At 54.9% G+C, this 21,067-nt stretch overlaps 1 long non-coding RNA gene across 1 annotated transcript in view; it reads right to left on the bottom strand.

The window, feature by feature from the left end:
- Positions 1-19,067: 19,067 nt before the first annotated feature.
- LOC116627534 overlaps positions 19,068-21,067 on the bottom strand; it is a 4,305-nt gene continuing 2,305 nt past the window's right edge. The window contains exon 3 of the long non-coding RNA XR_004298499.1: positions 19,068-19,193. This is a non-coding gene — a long non-coding RNA (uncharacterized LOC116627534). The remainder of the gene's footprint in view (positions 19,194-21,067) is intronic.

Here is a 21,067-nt window from a genome sequence, read left to right as displayed (position 1 = left end):
CCACACCTTGGGATCCCTGCAAAAGAAGTTGAAGGACTAGCAGAAGACCGCCCAGTTCTTATTTTGCCAAATAGGAATCTCAAAAGCAAATAACAACCTACTCTCTGCTGTCACCATCATTCAAAGGGGACAGCCTAAGCACCAGTAAAAGCAAAACGACAGGGGAGAGCCTGATTTTAGAGTTAAGCACAATCCTTAAAGCTAAATACATGTTGGCTTTAAGAAAAACTCGTCCAGATTTTTCTAGTTTGGCTGGACACATATGAAAAGGTCTGACACAACTGACTTTGAACATGGACCGTGTGGATGAGGAGAACCATGTTTATCAATGCTGAGTTTCCTGATTTTGTTAACTGCAGGGGATATGTAAGTCCTACACTGGAAGAGAGCGTCCTTGTTCTTGGGAAATACACCCTGAAACCTTGAGAGGTAAAAGAGCATAAGGCTTGCACTTTTCTCTCATATAGTTTGGGAAAAAGTTGTAGACACACACACGCACACACACAACACAGGGATTCAGACAGAGAAAGAGCAATGAAGGGATAAAATGTAAACAAGTGATAAATCTGAGGAAAAGGTCTACCAGAATCTTTGTATTCTTCTTGTGACTATTTATACATTTGAAATTATATCAGAATTAAAAGTGCCCCCCCCCCCCAAAAAAAGTTAGCAGTGATTTCCCAGAAGCATTGGTTTCTCTTGGTGCATTACCTATTTTGGTACTGTTTGAACTTGAGTGAACACATGTGATGTTTGCTATCAGAAAGAATAAAACACAAATGACAGAAATTAAAGAGAAAAAGGAAAGGCCACGACAGACTCCGTCTAGCATTTTGACACTCGCTGATCTGGCCTAATTACTCTGTAGTTGAGGGACACAGTAATTGGCCAGATTTAGCTAAGTCACCTTAAACTCAAAGAAGAGAGGAACAAAGGAAGGGAGGGGCCTTAGGAATTAGAGGGGGGAAAAGGAGGAGGAAACCCTGTAGGGTCCGATTAGAAGAGGCCCCATCTCTTTCCTCTCCTACTCTCAGTGCGGTTTCAGTTCCCCTGAGTTTGAAAGAAGAAACAGTGTTTTGCAGGTATGCCATGTCCTACAACTTCAGAAGGCATTACTCACATGCCAGTCTATGAAAATGGCTCCTCCTGGAGTTGTGCAGTAGACACCCTACACAGCTGTACAGGGCAGCCCTGAGAGAGTCATTTGCTCATTTGCTATTGTTGTTGTTGTTCGGTGGCAAAGAGGTGTTTGGGGAAGAGACAGGAATGACTAACACTGTGGTCTAGAGATTAACCAACGAGTGATTCCATCCATTCAGTCAACCACTATTTATTGCCACAGATTATATGCCAGGCATCGTGCTAAGGGCTGGGACTTCCAAGCTTGAAATAGGTGTACTCTCTAGGGAGGAGCTGGGGGGAGTGACAGGGATGGAGAGGCAGCCCTCCCAGGACAAAAGCCAACCTACCCCCACCTCCTCCCCATCATCTGTCCAACCTTCTCCATGCTTCAGGCCCTCCTGGAAGAAATCTCCAGACCCCTCCCCTTCCCCACCTCCCTCAGCAGAATAGACTGGGGCTTTCTGCCTTTTCTGTGGATCTCCTCCACTGGGTGGCCAAAGCCCCTTGGGCTCCAGGCTGCAGTGCATATCCTTCTTCCATGTGACCTAGAATTGATTCATTCATGCATTTGTTTGTTTTACTTCATTTATTCCACAGGCATTTCTCTGTAAATGAGATTTATTTTAATGAAAAAAAAAGATATGTACCGATTATTTAAAAAAACATTGAGGGGCGCCTGGGTGGCTCAGTCTTTAAACAAGCGTTTGCCTTCGGCTCGGGTCATGATCCCAGGGTCCTGGGATCGAGCCCTCCATCGGGCTCCCTACTCAGCGGGGAGCCTGCTTCTCCCTCTCCCACTCCCCCTGCTTGTGTTCCCTCTCTCGTTGTCTCTCTGTCAAATAAATAAATAAAATCTTTTAAAAAATAAATAAATGGGGGGGGAAAAACATTGAACATAGGGGTGCCTGGCTGGCTTGGTGGATGGAGCGTGCAACTCTTGATCTTGGGGTTGTGAGTTTGAGCCCCACATCTCTACACCCAACGTGCACCAGATGTGAGGCTCCAACTCACAATCCCAAGATAAGAGTCACATGCTCTACTGCCTGAGCCAGCCTGGTGCCCCAAAAATAAAATCTTTAAAAAAAGATTAAACAGATGGGGCACCTGGGTGGCTCAGTAGTTAAGGGTCTGCCTTCGGCTCAGGTCATGATCCCGGGGTCCTGGGATCGAGCCCCGCATCAGGCTCCCTGCTCTGCAGGAAGTCTGCTTCTCCCTCTCCCTCTCCCACTCCCCCTGCTGTATTCCCTTTCTCACAGTCTCTCTCTCTGTCAAATAAATAAATAAAATCTTAAAAATAAATAAATAAACAAACCTAGCAAAAGCAAAAAACAATTCTCCCTCCATCCTCCCAGTTCCCCTCAGAGACACAAATAAACACTTTCTTTCGGGATGCCTAGGTGGCTCAGTTGGTAAAGCGTCTGCCTTCAGCTCAGGTCATGATCTCAGGGTCCTGGGATCGAGCCCCGCGTGGGGTTCCCTGCTCAGCGGGAAGCCGGCTTCTCCCTCTCCCTCTGCCTGCCACTCTGCCTCCTTGTGCTCTGTCTCTCTCTGTCAAGTATATAAATAAAATCTTAAAAAAAACACACTTTTTGATGGGGTGCCCAGCTGGCTCTTGATCTCAGGATTGTAGGTTTAAGCCCCACATTGGGTATAGAGATTACTTAAAAATAAAATCTTAAGGGGCGCCTGGGTGGCTCAGTCGTTAAGCGTCTGCCTTCAGCTCAGGTCATGGTCCCAGGGTCCTGGGATCGAGCCCCGCCTCGGGCTCCCTGCTCTGCGGGAAGCCTGCTTCTCCCTCTCCCACTCCCCCTGCTTGTGTTCCCTCTCTCGCTGTGTCTCTCTCTGTCAAATAAATAAATAAAATCTTAAAAAAATAAAAATAAATAAAATAAAATCTTAAAAACAAAACAAAACACTGCTTTTTGGTCTGTGCCAATCTGAAAGAAGAAAATAGTATCTCTTTTTAATTTGCTGTCTTCATTATGTTTGCAAACCACTGTATTCCTTCTTCTTACTTCTCTCCAACAGTATGTAAGGAGTCGGTGTGCACCAGGCTGCCCATCCTTGCAGTCACATAAGCAAAGTGCCTGGACCTACAACATGTTTAAGGGCCTACAAAAAGATTTGAGATCCGGGGTTGGGGGCACGTATTGGCTTCAAAGTATTTTTTTTTATGATTTTATTTATTTATGTGAGAGAGAGAAAGCACGAGACGGGGAAGGGTCAGAGGGAGAAGCAGACTCCCCGTTAAGCAGGAGCCCAATGCAGGACTCCATCCTGGGACTCCCGGATCATGACCTGAGCTGAAGGCAGACGCTTAAATGACTGAGCCACCCAGGCTCCTGGCTTCAAAACATTTTTTAAAGGCAAGAAAACGGAAACTCTAATGATATTATTTAATGTCACCCAAACAAAATCTTATGGCAAGCTCGTTAGCTGGAAAACCTGGAACACAGGAACATTTCATGACATTTGAAAGCAATTCATTTGTTTAGATGTTCTCATGACAAAGTATTTCCAAGCATGCATGATACTTTTGAAGAAATCAGAGTCGGTTTTAAATTAAATGCATTAACTCTGGTTGGATAATTTCACAATTGTAATTATTTGAATATCCTTTTTAAAAAAATGCCCACAGGGCTCCTGGGTGGCTCAGTCGGTTAAGCATCTGCCTTCGGCTCAGGTCATGATCCCAGGGTCCTGGGATCGAGCCCTGCATAGGGCTCCCTGCTCAGCAGGGAGTCTGCTTCTCCCTCTGCCTGCCGCTCCCCCTGCTTGTGCTTTCTCTCTCTTGCTCTCCCCAACCCTCTCTCTCTCAAATAAATGAATAAAATCTTTTTTAAAAAATGCCCATAAAATGACATTTGGTGTGGGATCAGAGTGAGTCTTAGTATGTTTCCTGTGAATTGGGTGGGGTCTCCAGAAGTAAGCGATGGTGGTATTTATTTATTTATTTTTAAAGATTTTATTTATTTGAGAGAGAGAATGAGAGAGAGAGAGAGCACATGAGAGGGGGGAGGGTCAGAGGGAGAAGCAGACTCCCTACTGAGCAGGGAGCCCAATGTGGGACTCGATCCTGGGACTCCAGGATCATGACCTGAGCCGAAGGCAGTCGCTCAACCAACTGAGCCACCCAGGCGCCCTGGTGGTATTTAAAAAGCCTGTAAGCCTGTGAACCAGACAGTCTCTGTCCTCATGGAGCTTATGGTGCAAGAACAAGCTGGACTTCTCAGCAAAAATCGGAGACAGTAGAGGGGATCAGATCTGAGTCTTGGGCTAGCCAAAATCCCCTGGCCTCTCCCCCAAATCCCTGACTGTCCCAAAAAAACTATCTCCTGGTCACCCCCGCCCCCAGCCTAGGGGCTCAGCACTAGACCCGGGATTTTAGAAAGCTTAGGAGGTAGTGGACCCGGGGAGGGAACGACAGGGATGAAGGCAATGCTATCTGTGGTCCCAGGACCAGCCTGGGGCGGGGGGGGGGGGGGGGGGGGTGGAGGAATGGGGGGACAGAGATAGGGAGAAAAAAGGACAAATTGTCCCCAAATGACATCTTGAGACATCAGAACAAAATGTGTTTTTCTCTTTTGTACTCTTGCCCCTTTTAAAGGGAAATAGAGCTCATTCCTTGAAAGGGACCAACTGGGGGTCTAAGTCACAGGTGTGAAGGTTTGAAGACTGGGAGGTGAGCAATTCAACACCTCTCCCCTCCACCCCGTCTGCACCCTGTGCGTGTGTTTGTGTGTACCCCTCCCCTAATACTATCTCCAGTTGCTGGCATAGGATTCGGTGCTGCTATGCTCAGTAAGGATCTATCTCTTACATCCAGTCCATCCAGCCCAGTGGAGACAGATGAGCAGTTTTGAATGCCACTTGTGCTCTTTGCCTGCTCTGTGGCCTTGAGCAAAGAGCTGCCCTCTTCTGAGCTCCATCTCCCCCTTTGTACAAAGAGCACAGGAAAACCTAGTTCACAGGGACGTTACGCGGATGGGATGAAATGAAGTCAATAAGGCACGCAGTTCCGGACATGGCCTTTTCCTTTGTGTCTTTAGCTGCCCGGGAGGGAAAGCAGCACGCACAGACGCCGAGGCGGAGCGGGAGCCTAGCTGAGAGGGTGTTGCTGGGGAGTCAGAGATGGCCGTAGTGTGGGAAAGACAGCACACCAGCCTGAGAAACTTCGAGCTTGCCCTGGTAAATGCCTGTAGGGAGCCACTGAAGGTTCTGCAGCAGGGGAGGGCCCAGCGCATGCATGGGAGGTGGCACCAAGGGGAGAATGAGGAGTAGTCAGAGGCAGGGGGAGGGGCACACAGGCCGCCCAGCTCTGCCTCTCTGGACCTTCCACCTGCAGCCAGGAAAGAAGCCCTTTGGAGGGAAGAGGTGTTAGAGGGGCCCAGCCGACTCCCCTCCTCCCCCCGCCACTTCCAGCCCAGCCTAGCCCACCTCTCAGGGCCACTGGGCAGGGCGTGGTGGGCCAGCAGCGTCCTGGAGGGTTCCAGAGCTGGGCCTCCTGCAAAGGGGGGCAGGGGTGGGGCGTTCCTGGGAGCTGGGAGGTGGGGCCGCAGGTGTAGGGCTTGGGGGATGCGATTCCCCGTCGATTGTCAGGGCCCCAGGCCCAGCCCAGCGTGTTGAACAAGAGGCCAGAGGCTGCTCAGTTTGAAGCGTGGGCCAGTGTGGCAGAGAGCCGGTGGTGCTGGCTGAGACAGGTTCGCTCCCCAGCAGGCCAGCTGGGCCCTCCCGAGCGGCTGGGCACCTGAGCAGGTGTGCCGAGGGATCTATAGGCTGTCACTTGAAAAATTAGAGCCCTGCAGCCTGGGAGTCAGCCAGGTGTGGCTGCCACAGAGCCTCCCAGGCTGGCTGGTGTGCATGTGCACGCCAGTTCCGGGCGTGCATGGACACATGCCAGCTGCCGTGCCCAGACCGCAGGGGCCCCACGGATCCCCCCAAAGGCACACACTCAAGTTCACACACACGTACTTGCTTGGGCCTGACCCCGGTCCCGTATAGGCCCCTTAGCCACACACACTCTCTCACCACACTCACAGCCCCAGCACACTCTGACACCGCCCCAGCAGCTCCGGGGTCTCCCTTTCTAGAACAGCAGGCTCCTGAGGGCAGTGCCCCTGTTGGTCTTGTCCACAGCTCTTTCTTCAATGCCTGCAACAGAGGCCAGCACACACCAGGAGCCCAGCCAATGTTTGCTCTCTATGAATGCACACACACACACACACTCTCTCTCTCTCTCTCTCACACACACTTGCACACATATTCTATAACGGATAAACCCCGCCTTCACCCCATCCCCCTCCAGTGTTCTAGTTCTACTAGGTCCTGGAGAGAACAGCACCTAGAAGCTGGTCCTTCCCAGGTCTGACCAATGCCCCTCACCCACAGTCCAGGCCAGGGGGAGAGCTCGGGGCTGAGGGGGGTGGTGGAACCAGGGAAGCAGCAGTCTAAAGCCCCCGTTTGGGGAGGGGGTGTGAGAATCCCCATTTCCTACAGGCAAGACCTCCCTGGGGGAGCCCTAGCACTGTGCTGGGGTTCTGGGTGGGGGGAGGACTGGCTAGACCACATCCAGGGAAATCCCTGGGGCGGGGACATGTGACCTGCCCATGGCCCTCCCCTGGGCCCCTGCTCCAAGGGAGCTCCCCATTTTAGGTGACCCCTCCCAACCTGCGAGCGCCCCGCTCTGCTCCCACAGGGCTCCAGCCAGGCTTCCCACGGCCTGCGCATGGCTGTAGCAGAGGGAGGCTTGAGGAACCAGGAGCAGAGCAGGGTGTACAAGGAAGACTCCCTGGAGGAGAGGAGGCTTGTATGGGCCAGAGACGGGAGAACCTTCTGGGAAGAGGGCTGGAGGGGGCATCTGCGCATCTTTGATTCTAGGACTGGTGAGGGAGTGCCACGTCTGTGCTGGGACCTCGTGACACCCACGGGCTGAAGTGGAGGCCAGCTGAGCAGGCTGCGCACCCGGGGTGAGAAGGGTGGGCTGTGACCTCAAGAGCTAGCAAAGGTCAAGGCGAGGCTTGCTGCATCAGAGGAACTGAGAATGAGGTGCCTGAGGGAGGCAGGCCGATTTGAGGGGAGAACCAAGAACACACCGGTGGCCAATGGATGGACAAATGGACAGCTTAGCTGATGGACTGAAAGACACGGGAGGACTGATGGACTAATGGAAAGACAGCAATGGGCGGGTGGCCACTGGACATCTCTCACTCAGTCTCTCTCTGAAGCGCCCAAACAGTCTGAAGACCCAGCTACTCCCCACCCAGACCCCCCCCACCCCACTGCCCCCTCCCTAGCTCCTCTCCAGGCCAGGCTCTTAGGGAGGCCAACACCTGCTTGGCTTGATGCCCAGAGACACACCTTCCAGCCAGGTTCAAGCCCAGATGTGGGATCACCTCTAGGTGTTCTCACCTGAGCAGGTGTGCATAGAATGAGGTGGGGGTGGAGGCCATACCCACCAGTTAACACCTCCAAAAAGAGCCCCCCAGCTGCTGGATAGTGCCCCAATCATGGCACACACACACACACACACACACTCACTGCCCTTGGCTATATCACACCCCACGGACACGTGCTGCCACAGACACAGGTGAGCACCCATTCGCTGACACCCAAACACCAGGCCCCCAGATGTCACAGGGCCACGGCATTGCACAACTCCGGAATGAGCCACTCGTGTGGTCTACAACGTGCGGGGCAACCTGGACCCTCCGTTACACCCCGATGCTACAGTGTCGTTAACCCACAAAGGCTCCTTGAACAGCTCCCGGACCCAACCTTGGGGGGGATGTCAGGAATACCTCCTCACCCTCCGGACATTTGAAGTCTCACCTTCAACGGCTCTTTCCAGGGACAGCAGGGACCCCAGGGCCCTTTCTGTTCTCCCCCTCCCACCCACCCTCCTGCCGCCTCCTCCCCTTTGCCCTCCCTCCAGCCACATTGCACACCTCAGGTGGGCTCTCTCCTTCCCATACACCTCGGTCCACACTATTCCCGCAACTGGGAACCCCTTTCCCCACTCAATCCTGGACCCCACGTACAGGTCCTAGCATCCAAGACAGAGATCTCTGTATCCCTGAAGTTTACTAGTATGACACACAAGAGGGCCCTGGTAAGTGTCGTTGGTGGACGGCCCAACTGCGTAGCTGGATGAAATCATCAGGAATATAAGGCAGCTAAGAATTATTGCCAGATGGGCTGCTGTGGACTTGCTGGTATGGAATTCCAGTCAGAGCAGGGGAGCACCCAGGGGCTGGAGGGCTGTGAGCCCCTCTAAGCACATATTTGTCACCAGAGCCCCCAGGGAGTGAGTCCCGAACCCTTGGACCTTCCCCATCCCGTAGACGAGATGCACGACTGACCCGTCCTCGAGGCCCAGCCCTACAGCGAGGCCACAACAGGTCCGCAATCCATGGAAGGAGTCTTCAGCCAAGGCCAGGACTCAGTCCTCTGTCCCCCCTACCCACTGACACCTTGGGAAGCCCGGGCACTTTTCTAGGTCTTTCTTCAGGGCTGGGGAGTGCCAGGGCGGGCTCTCTGCCAACTCAGCAGGGCTAGGGACTTTGGATGTGCTGACGCTGACAGCCCTGCCCCACCCTGTGTGGGTCCAGCTGGTCAGAGCTCAGCCCTGGCCTGGGTCTGGGCCTGGCATTGATGGATCGGCATGGGGTTTCACTCCCTCGGCAAGGACCAAACCTGGGTACGTGTGCACTCTGTTTAAGGCCGATTTCTAAGCACTTTATTGATATTTGCTCACTTCATCTCTGCGATGACCCTCTGGGGTAAACTATAATTCAGATGCCCATTTTACCATTGTGGAAACAGAGGCACAGAAGTGGATAAACCAACTTACCTGAAGTCACAGCAGCTCGGAGTGGGTAGAGTAGTCCAGGTTCAAACCCCTAGAGTAGCCCAGGCCATGCTTTTCACCACTGTGCTATACTATGTCTCCTTTTAAAGGCATTTATTATTATTATTATTATTTTTAAAGATTTTATTTATTCACTTGACAAAGAGAGACACAGCGAGAGAGGGAACACAAGCAGGGGGAGTGGGAGAGGGAGAAGCAGGCTTCCCACAGAGCAGGGAGCCTGATGTGGGACTCGATCCCAGGACCCTGGGATCATGACCTGAGCCGAAGGCAGACGCTTAATGACTGAGCCACCCAGGCACCCCTAAACTTATTTTTAAAAAATAAAAGATGAGGGGCACCTGGGTGGCTCAGTCAAGTGTCTGCCTTCAGCTCAAGTTGTGATCCCAGCGTCCTGGGATCAAGTCCCGCATCTGCATTGGGCTTCCCGCTGAGCGGGGAGCCTGCTTCTCCCTCTCCCTCTGCTGCTCCCCCTGCTTGTGCTCTCTCTCTGTGTCAAATAATAAAATCTTTTAAAAAATAAATAAGTAAAAAATAAAAGATGATGGGGTGCCTGGCTGACTCAGTCAGTAGAACATGGAGCTCTTGATCTCGGAGTCATGAGTTTGAGCCCTACATTGGGGGTAGAGTTTACTTAAAAAAATAAATAAAATAAATTTTTTTTTAAAAAGAAAAAAGATGGGATTACTTGGTCCAGGCTGCCTTTGGCATTAGGGGCATGAACATGGGACATTCCAGGTCATTCCCAGCCCTGTCTGTCTTTCTCTCTCTCCCCTTTCCCCTTCCCCTCCACACACACACACACACACACACACACACACACACACACAGCCTGCCTTGTCCTGGTGCCACCAGGCACATCCCTGTGACCTCCTGTTTCCTCCATGGCCAGGCTTCAGGCCCATGGGAACACTATGCTCTTGGGTTTGGGTCCAAGTCTATTCTGGAACATACCACCCCACGCCCCTCCTCCTCCCCGCCACCCCAGTTCCACCCCAGGCCAGCATTCCTGGAAAGCTCCAAGACTGCTTCTTTCAGGGGAGATTTTTCCATGGGGCTTCTGCGGCTGCAATTGGGATAAGCTGAGAAGGGGCCCACCCGCAGCCTACAGAGACTGCATCTTGGGGCCAGAAAGCTTGGAGTGGCCCTGGCGCATCAGGGCTAGTCCTCGTCCCATCTCTGGGGCAGGGGCTTCGGCAGATGTGAGATACAGAGAGTGCCCTCCCCGTCCCTGTGTGTCTACTGGGCTTGCTTTTGGACTCTCAGAGGAGCTCAGGCCTCCAGCACTTTGTATTCACTAGCTCTACTCGGTCTCACCCCATTAGCAGAGTGTGCTACTGTGCGCCCAGCCCGGGGCCGGGGTGCCGTGGAGCCTGCCGCTGATGGGCAGCCACAGCCTTCCCATGTGCAGTCAGCAACACGGTCGGCCATCAGCCTCGGATTCACTTCCGGGATGTCCTGCTGCTGCTCAGGGCCCCCCTGGATCATGTCCTAGCTTGTGTCCTGACCCCTGGCCCCAGCCCTGCCTATTGTTTCAGGGGCAGGAAAGCCCGAGAATGCTGTCCCCAGCCTGGGGCTGCATGGGGCCTGCCACTCAGCAGATGACTACACCGGCTCTTCCTCGGCCCAGCACTCCCAGCCCCTCCTCCTCGCCAGCCTGAGTCAGAGGCCTGTCAGCTCCGGCTGCCCCCAAGGCCCAGCCGATTTGGGTGGGAAGGAGCTGCCTGGATGCCAAGGTCTGAGGAGATGGGCCAGGCCCTCAATCCTCACTGACCTGACCTTTTAGCAGGACCTTCTAAGCATTCTTTGATCTAGAAATCCCACATGCACACACACACGCACGCGCACACACTCAGCCACACTGTGACCGAAGGTGAAAAGTGAGGTGTGAGGCCGAGGCAGGCCAGTGAGCACTGGGCTAGGCCAGCACAGCAGAGGCCTGAGCGCCTCCTGGTACTGGAGAGCCAAGCGGCCCAGCACGGGAGAGAGGCCCATGCTTCTTGATCCCTCTCCAGTATGGGCACAGATTCTTGCTGCCTGGGGGCCTTGCTCCGTAGCATATGCCCCCAACCCTACAGCTCTACCTCACTCTCTCTCTCTCTCCCTCCCTCCTCCTCCGCAAACCTAGCCTCAGAGAGAGTAACCAAGCCCCACAAAGCCATGGGCCCCTGACTCAAGCCCTGGAAGCTGAGACCAGGCTTGGTGGTCCAGTCTCTGGGGATTTCCCCTTCCGGGTCTGCCTCTTTGGGCCCCACTGTCCCCTGGCTGGACTAAAGCAATTGCCGCAGTGGCTGGCCCCACGACCTCCCTGTGCCCACCCCTGCCCCAGCACACTGAGGTCTGTGTGCGGCTCCATATAGCCTCCCAGGACTGCCGGGTTGCTTGGGCTCTGGGCCTTTTGTTCTCTTTTGTTTTTGCCCCCGTGTCCATGCCCCAAGTGCCCTCCCTGCTTATCCTCCTGACCATAAAGTCAGCAGTCAACACTTAAGTACTAGCCAGGCCCTGTTGTAAGAGCTTCCCGTCTGTTCATTTGCTTGACGCTCACGAGACGGTGCCATTAGTTATACCCATTGTTCAGATGAGAAAACTGAGGCTGAGAGAGGTTGAGGAATGTTGCATTCCCACCCACCTTTCAAGGTTCACCTTGGGTACCTTCCCCTGTCCTCCTTATCACAGCCCGGGGCAGGAGAAGCCGCTCCCAGCTGAGAGCCACTGCCCCTGTGCTGTCTTCTGTGGGGGGCTGTTATTTTAGCCCCCCCAGGCGTTGATGTGTGCCCCTCTCTGCCCTGGGTCCTGGTGAGGGTCTCAGTCAGCCCCCTGCCTCACCGCCCAGCACTGAGCCTGAAGAGCACAGGCAACTCTTCTCTTCCTGGAGAAGTGGGCCCGAGGACGGAGGGTCAGGACCTACCCCCCTTCTCATCTCCCTCCTACTCACCCATTCCCCAGCCCCTGTCCTCTCCCTCTCCTCACCCCTGCATCTATCCCTGTGCAACCCTGTCTGCACCTCTCCCACTGGTTTCTAGGGAAAATGGCGGGTCCCTGCCCTGCTCTCAGGCTGGGCTTTGCTGGTGGGAAGCAGAACCTGTACTGGGCTGAGCCTGGGAGAGCGGTGGGACCCCCGCAACTCCCCCAGCTGGAGGGGAGCTCAGCACCCCGTGTTACCTCCGGCTGGCCGCTTCCGTGTGTGTGTGTGTGTGTGTGTGTGTGTGTGTGCGCGCGCGCACGCGGGCGCACTATGAGGGGAGGGGAGGGAGTGAAATGAAGCATTAGGCCCAATGCCACATTTATTTAAGGGGCACCAAGTTAAAAATAGACCCCAAGTGCCCCCAGCGCAGGCAGCAGGCACACCGACCTCTGGCTCCGATAGGGAGAGGGATTCCAGGAGCCCTGAGAACTGTCCACAACTTGCAGCCCTCCGCACGACTCCCCGTCCTGCAGATGGATTTGCAATTCTGTCAAGTGTCACGCACACCCCGGCGTTGCTGGGTGGCACCAGTGACGTTTTGTGCGCTTTGCAGATTACAGTGTTTGTAGCAGAAGAGAATAAACTTTAGACCAAGAGGGGACCCCAGCAGGGGATTACTGGATAGCTGCCCCCTTCATACTCCCCATTTTACAGAGGGGACTGACTGAAGTTTCAAGAGAAATGACACTCGGGGCACCTGGCTGACTCAGTCGGTAGAGAGCATGACTCTTGGCCTCAGCGTTGTGAGTTCAAACCCTATGTTGGGTATAGAGATTATTTTATTTTATTAAAAAAAATTTTCTTTTGAGAGAGAGAACAAGTGGCGGGGGGTAGGGGCAGAGGGAGAGGGAGAGATAGAATCTCAGGCAGGCGTCAAGCCCAGCACAGAGCCCAACGCCAGTCTCTATCTCACGACCCTAAGATCATGATCTGAGCTGAAATCAAGAGTCGGATGCTCAACCGACTGAGCCACCCAGGCACCCCGAGATTACTTTAAAAAATAAAATCTTAAAAAAAAAAAAAAAAAAAAGACACTCAAGCTTATGCAGAGCAAGGCTTGAATCAGGTCTCCTAGCTCCCAATTCAAGACTCTTTCCACTGTTACATCATGCTGATCATGTTATATTGCACGTTCGAATAGATTTTGTTCTTTTGTGTTATGTTATGTAATGTCACGTAAGCAGGGGTGGGAATGGGGAGTCGTTGGAAGGGGGAGGTGACAAAAAAGGGAATTAGGCTGAGGTACAGGCAGGGGGCCCATATCCTCCCTGACCCAGATGGAGCTCCCCTACCTGAGCTTTCTCCCCACATCAGGTGTAGTGGGTGTGGCTCAGCTCCCAGCGCCCTAATTAGCACCTGTTGACAGTTTCTGGTTTGTGTGTTATCACCTTGGGTCTGCTTATCTTTATCAGAGCCAAAGGTTGATTGGAGCATTCTGGCTAGGGCTCAAAGCAACTCCACTCTGATTCCACGAAGCATTTATGACCACTGTTAGGAATAACAGCCCTTTTTCCTCCAGATAGCAACCCAAATGTCAGCTTGTCTGAGAGCTGCCCTCTGGAGTCTTGGTTTGATCTCTACCACGCCCACCAAGAAGACAGTGCAGGGTCCTCCCCCCGGCCGACCTCCCGATCTCCAGCCTCAGCCACCTGACCGTGCCAGAACCCCTAACAGAGGCCGAAACCCCTTCCCCTCCAGCCTCTCTTGCTGGGACAAAGTTCCTGAGCCTTATCAGCCCAAGAGGCAGAATGTTAATCTGGCCACCTATGCTCCAGCCCTGCCCCCTCACAGCCGGCCTCCCCATCCAGGTGGGTGGGGGTGTGTACCCATCAGGACAGCAGGCCCTGCACGGCCCCCGGAAGGGCTCATCCTTGGCCTCAGGGGAGATATCTTCTCTGAGAAGTGACCCCAATTCTTTTCTGACACCTGACATTCACACCTGTAACCCCTTGGTCTGGTGATGGCAGAGACGACCTGGATCCTACCCCCGACTCGGCTGCTGTCTCCTTCCTCGGGACCCAGGGCAAGGCACTGCACACCCAGACTTCAACTGCATCACCTGTGAAATGGTAATGGACTTTAATCTGTCCTAGAATACCCTCATTCCCACCGGCACCTGGTCCCTAAGTCTGACCACGCCACCCCCTCTGTCACACACCCACCTGGAACAAGCTCCAAGGCCCTGAAGGCAGCTCTTTGGTGTCTTGAAGCTCACTGGGCCCCACTTACGGCCACCCAAACCCCTTTTGCTATTGGGCCAAGTCTCCAGAGACTACCCAGGGAAGATGAAGATGCCCTGCATGGACGTCCACAGAGATCTCAGGCAGAGACAGGTGCCTGCCAGGGCTGTGTGTGTGTGTGTGTGTGTGTGTGTGTGTGTGTGCGCGCGCGCGCGCGCAACCACGCTCCCCGGGCATTGTCTGGAGGGGGCATTGTCCGGGGGCTGGGCGGTTGCCTTTATGGCCAGGCATAAAAGGTAATCATTGACCACATCAATGCCGTCCTGCGCGTCAGTGCCCGCCCAGGCTCGACCCTGCCAGGCCCTGGATTACTTTACAGTCACATAAAAGGAGCCTCCAGACTGGCCTCTGGGGACTTTGGCCCTTAAGCGAGGAACGGGAGGGAGCCCTTCCCTGGAGACGGCCTTTTCTTATAACATTTACTTGGCCAGAGATGAGCCTCCGCCTTTTATCAAACACCACTGGGATTGTGTCGGCCCATCCTGCCTACGCCACAGTCACCATCAACAGGGGTGACCCCCTCACCCCTCCCTCCTCCACCTCTCCTATCAGGACCCACCAGCGGCTTGGATGCAGCCAGCAGCAGCCTGGGGCACCCCTCCCCAGGCTAGGGATTCAGGACACACCTGGGAGGCCTTGTTTCCTCTACACGTTTTCTTTCATGGAGCCCTCCTCAACCCCACAGGGTAGGAACAGAGGTAATCCCCATCTTATAGACAGGATCACTTGGGCTCAGAGAAGTCAAGTAACTTTCCTAAGTCACACAGCAGGTACATGGCAAACCTCCACAATTTCTCATAGCCTCTGCGGCAGTGGTCTCCAGGCCTGTTTGAGCGCCTACTGCTATGAGTAAAAAACAACTCCAAGCACACACCTCGGAGGTACTTATACACATCCGTACATCGTATACATGTACTACTAAAAATCTACATATTAAATAGTAGCAAATGCCTGCACCCCAACGGAACAACCTTTTCTCATCCTATCATTCAAACCAGATCCAGTCAACTTCGGGGATGCTCCCCAAGGCTTCATTCTAGCAGGAGCCCCTGGGGCAGAGAGCGAAGGTGGGGAGTGGGCTGAACTGGGAAGGAAAAGTAGGCCTCAGGCAGGTGAATACATTCAGGGAAGGACACTCCAGACTAATGCTTGAGCAAAATCCAAGAGGCAGAAAATGGCAGGAAAGGTTTGGACCCAGAGAAGAACTCTGGGAATGTGAATGGGGATAGCCAGAGACAATGCTGGAAAGGTCAGGAGGGGCTCGAGCAGCTGGCCACACCGCCAGCCCTTGTGTAGAAGGCAGTAGGGAGCCACAGTGGGTTCATGAGCAGCGGTGTGACTTTGCCAGTGCCGTGTTTTGGAAATGTCTCCCAGGCCACAGGGTGGAGTATGGATTACATTCTTAGAAGCTGTCCTTGGAGTTGTAGCATGTGGCCCTTTGAGAGGCACTAGACTGAAGGCCAGTTAAGAGTTGCCACACCTCTTTATCTTTGCACACACTCTGCCCGGCTTGGGGTGACTTGGGCACCCTCGCGGGCCTTGATTTTCTAATCTGTAAAATGGACATATACTAGCACACACACCATGGATGTTATTGTCAGTCTGCCAGTAGGGCCGACGTGCCTGATTCAGTGTCTGGTGCGTCACAGATGCTCAAGAAAGGGCAGCTCCTCTCATTATTAGAACCCACCATTCCCTTTGCTCTGCCCAAAGAAGTCAAACCAACACTCCCCACCCCAGAATCTAGTCTAGACTTTACTTTTGAGAACCCCGGTAAACTTACTACGCCCTCCCTTGCACTCACCTAGCTCTGGACGAATACGGGCAATGCAGCATTAGCCCTTCAGGTGACAGTTACCTGCATGTACATCTGTCACCCCCTGTACCAGACACATAGTGGGCCTGGGTACATTGCTGTGACTTGGTTCAAAGCATAAAAGTGAAATAACACAGAGGAGGAAGAGGAGGAGGTGGCATGTTGAGGAGCACTCTGCTAAGCTCTTGGTGAGCATTATCTTCTGCATCCCCTCACCGACCCCGCAAGGCAGGGATATCAGGCGGGGCAGGCTAGTCTGTGCTGCAGTAACAAACATCCCAACATTTCAGTGGTTTAAAACAGTAAAGATTTATTTCTCCGTCCTGCCAAATGAGCACTGCAGGTCACCTGAAGCGTTCTGAAGTACGTTTTCCTCACTTCAGGACCCAGGCTGAAGGAAGCTCCCCACCCCGGCAACACCACTGTTCGCTGTTAACCATGGTGGGCGAGAAGGGGATAGGAGAGTTCACGCCTTAGCTTTCACTCTCGTCCCCCGGAAGTGTCAATTCTACTCACATTTCATTGGCCAGAGCAAGTCAGGCAGCCACCCCCACGCCCAGGGGTTAGTGAAGTGCAATCCTGCCAGGCCTGTTCCCAATTCTGTGTCACCGAAGGCCACACAGGCAGGTCATGTCCATCCCTAGCTGTGCTAACGGCCACTCCCAACAGGGTGACTCAAAGCCCCCTTGTGGCAGAGTCGACGCCCCCCATCCAAAGACTATCCACCTCCCCTCTACTCGGGAACCCCCGCCCCCCTCCCCATAACATCAACACACAAGAATCTGGGTCAGTCTTTATGTTCCAGCTAAAGTGAACTCACCGAGGAATCAGCTTTGACTTTGGTTAAGCACGAAAATCACAACCACATTTCACGTCTGATACTGAGGCACTGTGGCTCTGGCAAGCAGCACAGGAGAGTGGGGGGGAAACACAGGGACAGCTGTTGGCTTGAGGTTGGAATTCAATTTCTTACCAAATAATTACATGCTATCTGCGGGCTGCATCACACACTTGAGTTTGTGCCAGAAGGAGTCAGTCCCATGCATTTCCCAGAGCCCATTACCTGTTTTTTCCATCATCATTTGCAACAGGGATTGTGTAGGCTCTGGGGAGGCAGGTCTGCTATGGGGTGTGTGTGTGTGTGTGTGTGTGTGTGTGTGTGTGTGTGTGAGTGTGCAAGACAGCAAGCCAGAAAGGAAGCTACAAGCAGACAAGGAGCGTCTCTTATGAGCACGATCCCTGCCGGTGGCGAGAAAGAAGGACAGGTCTCTGTCTAGCTTCAGAAAAGCCTTCCTCACTGATAAGTGTGTGCTAAGCCCGGCTCCCTACGAGATTGTAAAGAAACGCCCTCAACCTCGGGCGGACTTCACTCTGCTCCAGGCAAGTTAAAGATGCACTCAGGCAAAGGGGTGGGGGGCTCAGGGGAGGAAAGATAAGGGCAGAAACAGGCAGAGTTTCAGGCAGACAAAGCAGAGCAAAAGTTCAAGGTCAGAGACCAGTGACATTCAGAGGGCAAACTGGGGACAGAGGCGGGACTGCTGAGGGGCAGGATGGTATTGTGAGGGGGGAGTTGCAGAGGCTCTAGGGCTCTGCTGTTTACCAGCTGGGTGGCCTGGGCAACTCCCCAGCCCCTAGACGCCTCAATTAACTGAGGCTAATGAGAGCCCCCATGTCACAGAATGCTAAATAGGTATGCAGACGAGGCCCTGCCCTGCTCTCTGGGCCCTCGATCGGGGGGAGTGGGGTACCCAGTGAGAAATCCTCCCTCCCTCACTGTCCCAGCAGAATGGAGCCCTGGCCAGGAGAATCAAGTCCAGAGGGAAACTAGTTACCTTGTTAGGCAGAGGTCCTTGTCTTTCAACCCTTCTTCCATTCCTACTGTTATCCCTCAAGGCCTCACTGGCCCCCTGCTGCTGTCCAGGGCCCTGCTGGTGAGGGTTGGGGTGGGGGGCAGGGTTCTGGAGGCAGAAGAAGAAATTCCAGAGCCTGATCTTTAGGAACTCATAGTCTAACTGGGAGGAGGAGGTGGCTCACTACCCAGAAAATGAGGACTAGAACCCATGGTTTGGGGCAGGAAGAGCTCGGGGCCAGGAGGCAGCATCAGGGAAGGATCTGGAGCCTCAAGGATAGAGGGGATGAGTATGGGGGCACGGAGGGGCATGGCAGGCGGCAGACACACCTGGAAGAAAGGTCTGGAGGGGCTCGTGGGGTGCAGTTAGGTGGCGAAGGCAGGATCCTAGTGACAGGAGCAGTAGACCAGGCTGTCGGTTGGGGATGTCCGAGCTCAGGAGCTTATGGTGCAGAAACAGAGGTCTCTGGGGTTTGTTTTGGTCAGGGATGGGGAGTGCAGCCAAAGCATCTAGAGATGGGTACAGGAGACAAGACAGGTGTTGGGGATGTGGGATGCTAAGTTCATGCCCCGCCCCCCAGGTGCAGACAGAGGAAGAGCAAGTCTCTCTGGATGGGGTCCCCACTTCCTCTGTCCAACGGGACAGGCCCTCACTTTACAGCCCCACAGCCAGGCGGAGCCTGGGTTGACAAACGGGCCCTTCCCCCTGACTGGAGGGGCTGAGATGTGGCATTGTTAGGCTGGAAGTGAGTCACAGAGTTTTTCCTTCCTTCTCTTCCTCTCCACTTGGCTCGCCCGACACCTTGTGCGTTCTCTTTCTCTCTCTCACACACACACACCTTTCAAAACCCACGAACTATAAATACGTTGTCCATCTGCACAAAGCCCTCGGTCCAGCGCTCCAGCACTGGGGTTCCGGTCCACGTGCGTATCTACAGAGCACGTGCCCGGGTGTGCGAGCACCCAGGTGCTGCGGAGACTCTGCCGCGCCGGGTGTCTGAATCTGTGAGCTCGTCTGTGTGCTTGAGGTCAGGAAGGGTATCTGGGAGAGAGCACAGCGTACCTGTGTCTGTGAGGTCGCGGCTGGAGGAAATTTCCACGGGGGCAGGACTCCGGGCTCCCGGGCTGAGGGCCGGGCCCAGGTGTGCGAGCCGTAGGTCTCTACCCCTGAGGGGTGGGGCGTGGGTGGCGAATGTGTTTGTGCCTGAGGTGTGTCCGCACGGACATCCGCGTTGTGAAGAGGTGGGTGCTGGGCGTGGAGGAAGTGTCTCCGTCTCTGTGCTTGTGTGGGCGTTCAGGGTGTCTGGCCGGGACAGCCTGCCTTGCCTCTGGCTCTGCAGGACATGAAAGGGCTTTAGGACTTGGGTTTGTGACGGAGGCTGGTGTCACATCCTTCGGTTACATTTCCCCCAGCCGGGCCAGAGGGCCAGAGATAAACCCAAGTCAGCACGGTGGCCGTGGTGATGGCGAGGTCACATTCACAGGGGGTGCTCAGGGGGTGCTCAGGGGGGAAGGAAGCTCATCAGCCTGAGCACTCGGCCTAGGAGAAGAGTGAAGGCAGGGCCTTGCCCTCTCACTCCCTCTGGCCATCCCTCACCTGAGTCCACCCACCATGCAGAGCCCAGCCAGGGAGAACGGGCACCAGGAGCACAGCGTCCACCGGCCACCAGCAGGCAGGACTCAGCTCGGGCACCCCAGCAAGGGTGCCCCCCACCTAGGAGTCCCTCCCATCTGACCCTGCTCCCAAACAGACCTCAAGCCCCACAGGGCAGGGCCTCTGTCTCCCCAGGGTCCCCATGCATAAAAGAGGGACAATGGTATCTACAGAAAGGGTTATCTGTACCCCAGGTGAGCCTGGAGTTGTGGCCACAGGAAACAGAGCTCAGCATCCAGGCTCCCTTGTCACGTCTCCTACCCTGGGAGGAGGAGTTCAGTTGGATCCTCCCCTGGGGTTGGGGGATGGGGAGGGTGTGAAGATCCTTGGGCCGTCTCTAGGGGGCGCTGACAGGCAGGCAGCACGTGCCTGCACCTGTCAGTGGACTAAATGAGCAAAAAAGACTGGGCAGGCCAGGGGAGGGGGCTTGGGGAGCTGTGTGAATGGGGGACAGAAGTTCAGTGGGGCCTGACGGAAGGGTTTGTCTGTGGGATGTGTGACTTCTGTCACCCACTGGTGGTAGGAAGAGGACAGGGGCGCCTCGGAGAATTCGGTCCCAGGCTCACATGGACTGGGCTCTTTGGAGGGGGTGGCCAGGTTGTCCTTGGGTGCTTGATGAAGTCCCCGCTCCTCCTGGGATGGAGGAGGGATGGTAATGAGGGATGACTGGGGTGTGCCTGTTTCCCTCTCCTCTGCAGGCCTCCCCAGGGCACACTCTCCCTCTAGAGCCCCTCAAGGAGATGGAAATCCCTTACTTCAGCAGCAGGCAGGAGGGGCGGGGACGATCCCCCAGCATGGGCCCTGGAGGGAAGCGTCCCTGGGGGACCCTGGCCTTCCAAACCTGGCTGCCTTCTCCTGGGATGTCCCCGCCGCAAAGCCATGCCCCTCTGTCCCCTGTGACCAGGCTCCCTGCGTGCCTGCCTTAGCAGGAGGGAGGCGGCTCCAGGGTCAATTCTGAACTCTGGGGGGTGGTCTGGGTCCAAGGAGGTGCTGTCTTCCGCTAGCACTGCCCATCCCATAAAGGGCATTTGTGCCCAGGCTACACCGCCCACCTGGGGTTGGGGGGCAGGGGCTGCTTCGAACACAGCCCCACAGTGAAAGCGGGACAAACGCGCCTGTGTGCACCCTGGCCGAGGTGCCGGAGGAAGTGTTAATGGGCCTCCTTCCTGCCCGGCCCATGCCAGCTCCTCGGTGCTCATCCCTCTCCCCTGAAACGCCCGCTTCCGCTCAGTCTCTGCACACCCCCTCCACGTCCCTGGCCACAGACCTGTCCAGCTTTAACAAACATCCCTCTCAGGCTTCGGGTTTATGGCTTTTCCGCGCGCCCTCCTTCATGTGGTCGGGAACCAACGCTCCCCGTCCCCAGAGCGGAGGCCCGGCCTGGGCTGGAGGGGGCTGGGGCTGGCAAAGCAACCCAAGGGGAGGCCGGGATCCTTGCCTCGGACAAGGCCTGGCCAGGCAACAACACAGGAGGGATGAGCTCTGTCCTGAAGGGGGGGTGGGGGGGGGGGGGGGGGGGGTGGGGGGGCAGGCCGGCGCGGGGGGAGGGGGGGG

Source organism: Phoca vitulina, unplaced genomic scaffold (assembly GCF_004348235.1).
Source record: "Phoca vitulina isolate PV1807 unplaced genomic scaffold, GSC_HSeal_1.0 scaffold98, whole genome shotgun sequence".
Classification (NCBI taxonomy): Eukaryota; Metazoa; Chordata; class Mammalia; order Carnivora; family Phocidae; genus Phoca; species Phoca vitulina.
Note: the sequence above shows the minus strand (reverse complement) of the source record. Positions and strands in the feature narration are given on the sequence as shown.